Source organism: Xiphias gladius, chromosome 7 (assembly GCF_016859285.1).
Source record: "Xiphias gladius isolate SHS-SW01 ecotype Sanya breed wild chromosome 7, ASM1685928v1, whole genome shotgun sequence".
Lineage (NCBI taxonomy): Eukaryota > Metazoa > Chordata > Actinopteri > Istiophoriformes > Xiphiidae > Xiphias > Xiphias gladius.
In genome coordinates this window covers 29,128,678-29,134,677 of record NC_053406.1, presented here as the reverse complement: position 1 = coordinate 29,134,677, position 6,000 = coordinate 29,128,678, and positions in this window count along the sequence as shown.

Below are 6,000 nucleotides of genomic sequence, written 5' to 3'. Positions count from 1 at the left end.
TTTACAGGTAAATACAGCTGAAATCACAGCACAGCCATTGTCTTTAACTTGTGTATGTGGTGATTCTGTCAGACGACGTTGCGGTTGTAAAATCAGGATTTCAGCAGAGCAGAGCGGCAGCTTGGAAATGGCTTGGGAGCAACTGCTGGTTAACATGTCATCTTAACGGGCCACGTCTCAGTCACTGTTTCATACTTGTCCCATTACCTGACAACAGAAACAGAAAAACGTATAAATGAGAACAGCTTTATTGGGAATGCAGCTGCATTAAATTACTGTATTTGCCACATATTAGGTTTTGACCTAGTCTTGTTTGTACTGAGACACTCTGTGACCCTTAGTCAAAATCTCACAAAATTTGAAATGTTGCATTGTAGAGAAGCGAAGAAGAGATTTTAATATTAACAGCAAGCTAACATTTCCCAGCTTTTAAGTGTTCATTAAAGGTTCCATCCATCAAAAGGAAGGGTGTCTCTCTTTTTAGCTGATTGGTCAGATAATGATAAACACATTCCCTGTGTCCCTGCACTCTTAGGAACGGTTTAGGAAACAGAAGCTGATTGGTGAAGGTTAGGAACAGATCATGGTTTCGGTTGAGCATTCTTTAAAAAAAAACAAAAAAAAAAACATGTTGTCTTGTACTTAGTGTGACTGTCAACCTTCTCAGAATCGAGCCAAGACCACGACCCCTTAAACAAGCGCTGTGAGTGCCTCAACACAGCCATACAAACATCAATAATGCTATACTTGCTACGAGTGGATAGTGGAAAAATGAAAACAAATGAAATACCTTTTCAGTAACGGTTTCGGCAGATACGTTCAGTATGAACATTTCGCGACTTGGTAGATGAGTATTAGCAGAAATGAGCAGAATATACACATCATTTCTAGGAGGCAGGGTTGTGTGAAGATATGTACATTCTGAGAATATTCCTCTCTTGTTCTTTCCATCTCTCCCCCTCTTTCTCTCTCTCTGTCTCTACACTAAGGCCTTCATTCAACATCCAGTTTCAATGAAGTTAATTATGTGTCACTTAATTGGCCTCAGGGCCGTTCCTGTATGATCTCTCTCTCTCACACACACACACACACACACACACACACACACACACACACACACACACACACACACACACACACACACACACCACACACACACGAAGTTACTGAGTAACTCCACATAAATCACACACATAGACGGATACGAACACATACACATAAACAAACACGCCAGTGTTTTATTTTCAGCTTAATTTTCTAACCTATTACCAATTTTTAGGTTTTAGTTGAAAGGCTTTTTAGTTTTTTTTTTTAATCACATTTTAGTTTTGATTTTCAACCTTTAGCTTTATTTTTTTTTTTTAGCTTTTTTTATATTGATATATTATTTATATTCCTGACATATCAGTAAATAAGTTTTAACTTGAGAAGAAAAACCATGAAAATAAATCTCACTGTGGATTCTGAGATTTTCAAAGTTAAAAAACAAAACGAAACAATGAATCATATTTGACTGGCTCCTTTTTCTTATTTTGGATGATCTGCTTTTATTTCAGTTTAGTACGACTTTTAAAACCAAATAGACGTTCTAAGATGGTTTATTTCCAGCTGTAATCTTTAACACACGCTCTTGCAGACTCAACACTACATGTTTTCAAAGACACCTAGACGCACACACAGACACACACATGCTCACAAACAAACACACATACATGCAGGAGGCAGGGAGCGTGGTAAAAATAAGGGTGAATAGTGAAAAGCACCTATTTATCCCCATTCCCTCAGGTCTCCTGGGACACACACTGATAGGAACAATGACCGGTTTAACTCCGTCCACTAACCTCCACGCTCAGACACACACACACACACACACACACACACACACACACACACACACACACACACACACACACACACACACACACACACACAGAGAGAGAGAGAACCTCCCACACTCTGGTGTTTATGTATAACCTGACTCACACACTCTTCGCTCTGTCTGAGACACACATACAAACGCAGTAACACACACGCATCCTCTGCTGAACACAGACAAAGACTCTCACACTGGATTGACTTTCTGTGTAAGTCACAAACTTTGAGATACTTGTGAAACACTGTGTAACGACTAGTTCCCAGACGTATGTGAAGCTACGTACTGACCACTTGACCCCTTCCTGATCAGTCAGTTGGCTGCTGAGTGGCACAAAACTATGAATATTCATTTCTAATTACATTAGTATTAGTTACTGTTTTTGTGCCCCCTTAAGTAAACTATCATCCTGCCAAACTGACCAGTAACTGCTGAGTTTGCCATTAACGAACTAATTGTGGATTCCCAGTAAAAACTCAATAAGTACCAACTGGCCCTGGTATAAGTGCAATAATACACTCGGTGGTGTTTTGATGTAAAAAATAACGCACCTCTGGTGGTCTTTGCCTCGGCCTCGTCCATTATTCTTGTGTATCGAGACGCTTTGCTGCGTTATTGCTTACACGGTGTTCAGAGGCGGCATGGACAAATACAGTGCCAGGGCAGTGACACATTTTTTTGCAAGGTTGGCTCCTGTAATCAAGCACAACAGATTTAGAATGAAACTGTTAAGTTAAAGGGGCGACACTCAGCTTTAATCTGACGGTGTCTGCGTTCACATCGTATAAGAAGTCTAGCTCTTTTTATCCACACATCCGATTTTTGGGGAAACAAAATGTATTGGACTTTTTGAAATAAACCTCTATAAAGTAATGATTTTTCCTATTTGAGGCTTGTACTGTAGCTCACCTCACTTCTTGCTGCTGTCGGTGACTTTTTGTTTGACTGAGGTTCATGCGACCGACTCGCCCAGTCAAGAACATCAAAGCACTAAAATCTTTTTTTTGTGGTCTGCCTCCGTGTTGAAAAAAATGTAAATCTATATGGGCTATGCACAGAAAAAAGGGCTAGGGGTCCCACAGTGTTCACTCCATAAACACCCGGAACGAGTGCAAACAGGTCCACAGACATGCCAGGTGATATTCAGAAATGAAAATCGTTCACAACAATATGAGATAAGGCCACTGCCATTATACCTCCACTGTGTGACTCCCATCAACCACCTGTATTGTCTACCATCTTCTTTTAGGTGTGTGCACGCCAACAGAATTATCCGACTGCAGCCGCTTCTCTTTCGTCTTGAAGTAGCACAGGACTAATTCAGTTTAATTTGTCATATGTTTAAGGTTCAGGTTTTCCTCTTCTTTCATTCTTCCCCGAAACACAGTCGGCAATAGTTAAAGACTGTTAGGTGCCCTTGGTCCTTCAGAAACCGTTGGCCTCCATTCATTATCGTACAGAATGAAAAGCAGCTTTCACAGAATGTGAAAAGCCCTCACAAGAAAGAGAAAGTTTGCATTTCATTTTTTTGTGCATTTAAATTGAAAATATTCTGTAAATTCTCCCTTTCCTCCGTGTTCCTGGAATAGAGCTTAATTTTCTTTCCTTCTTTTTCTCCTTTCTTTCTTTTCTCATTTTCCCACCCTTCCTCTTGCTTTCTAACCCTCTTTCTTTGTTAATTTCTCTTCTCCTTCTTTATTCCTGCTCTTTCTCCTCGTCCCTTCCCCCAGTTTTCCCACCTCCATGCTCCATCGGGAGCACCACAAAGCCTGCCGCTACCCTAGCAACCATCGCGCCGCCGCCTCTGCCCCAGCAACAGGCCGTCGTCAGGGCTGCCAACCCCTGACCCCATAACAGCTGCACAGCAATCGCGTATCCCACAATCCCCTGCCTGCGGCTTGCTCCCGTGACCAGGGGGTCACGCACGGGAATCAGCATTGAGTCAAACTGCAGCACTTTCGCTTTGTCCTCCGTCCATTTCTACAAAGGCAGGAGAGTGTCGTCGGATGAGAAGGCCCACACCAGAGCCTGACAGGCCCTAGGACCCTCCACCACACAGATTAAAACCTTTTAATCAAAGAAATAGTCAAATTGAATCTCCCGGTCTGATGTGTTTGATTTAGATTTATTGCATATAGTTGAAATCACACAATAAACCGAGCTGGTCCCGGGAGCAACTGAATCCGAATGTGGAAGCAGTCGTATTTATGTCGTGTCCCTTATCCTGCCCTTTGCGGGGCTTCCCACCTTACTCCTCCTGGGTTCCGGTGCTTTTTCTTTTTTGGGCACACTTCGCTGGATCTCCGAAACAGTCTAATATTGTCTCCCGCCCTACTACTAGATGCCGTAGGTCAAAAAACAATGGTGTAACGCTGCAAAGTGTGGATTGGTAAAAAAAATACTTCAACGATCATTTGACTTTTGAGTTATTATGATTACGCTTTCAGGGAGTTACTGAATAGTTTAATCAGGTAAATATTCCGCACAAGAGGAGAGGAGATGAAGCAAAGGAAACAAGGGCGGGAGAAGAGATGAAGCAATGAGAAGAGAAGAGAGGAAAGAAGAAGACGAGAGAAGGGGAGATGAAAAGAAATAAGGACAGTAGAAAAAAGGAGAGAAACCAGAAGAGAGGAGGTGAGATGGGAAAGCCGAGGAGTGGAGAGGAGAGGAAAGGAAAGAAAACAAGGAAAGAAGAGAAGATGAGATGATTGGAAAGGAGCCACCTGAAGATGACATTTGCTATGGCTGTGTTCACACTGACACAAGCAAAGAAAAACTGGAGCTTTACCCATTTTCCATCACGAGCAGCTGTTTGCCATTGAGCATACGATAACATCAAGAGTCACAAAAATCTATCAGATATTAATCACAGGCTTGAGTTGACAAATTATCACCCGTTCATGTCTTTGCAGCCGCTACACGACACCAGTCGGAAACCCGTATTTACACGTTTCTTCTTTCGGGAACATTTTCAGGAAGGTATATTGAAAAGTGGTGCATTTAGAAATGCGTCTGCATTCGCTTGGACACGGCCTCGGCCACGTTCGACTAATGTCTGTTTTCATGCTCAACAACCAAACTAAACACCAACAATATCTTTGTATTAAAGCTGCTGTCACACAATAGTTCGTATCAGGAGTCGTTATCTGTAAATAACAGTGTTTTCCTGATGATTTTTACTGATGTCAGTGTGTTACAGCCTCGGGAGAAGCATTTGAACCTCAATATCAGTAAATCAACAAAGATAAATATTTAATTACCTGCGACTCAGCTGACTAACTACAGCTCCCGCCCCCGTCTCTGTTCGGCAGACAGTTTATGTTAAACAGCTCCATTATTCCACCGGAGTGCAGTGATAATACTGAGCTAACACCATGCTTCAACACAGCACCGAGAACGCCAACAGTTCACCTCTCAGCAGCGGCATCACTGGACTGTGTGTGTGTTGACAGTAACAAGGCAGATCAGTGCGCTTTTGCTCGGTTGTGAGTAGGTCTGGAAGCGTTATTGTGTGTGTGTGGCAGAAAGATTGTGTGTGTGTAGGCTCAAGTGTAAGAAAGCCTATGCTTTTGTGTGTGTGTGTGTGTGTGTGTGTGTTATCTATACCTACGAGCACCAAGAGCCTCATGAGGAAAGAAATGCAGAAAACGCTTAAGGACAGTTTCTCTCTTAAAATGGGTTTTTTCTTTAGGCATAAGGTGATAAATGTGCCATTTTCATTTAAGAAACGAAACACAATGATGATTTGACCATCACACTAATCATGGGATATGAATTAGAAAATGTCAATGAAGAATGAATTTTATAGCATTTTTCTGCTTTAAACAACTGTCTTCCTGCTTCAACTTTGACCCACTGTACTTACCGTAGTTATGTGTGCACTTTTCCTGGCGAAACTTCTGGTCTGTTTACAATACGTCTGACCTCTTTTTAGATGGTTTCCTAGATCTCTATTACTTTGGACAGAATACTACGTTATATGTGACAGAAATGATGGCAAAAACTGCAAAAACATGACCGAATTAAACCGTAATTTTACTTTGAAGCTAGCATCATCAATGTTTTTCTATCAACAATGGATCAAATGACGATACGTTTGCAAAAGGTATCGCTTGTACTGAACCCAC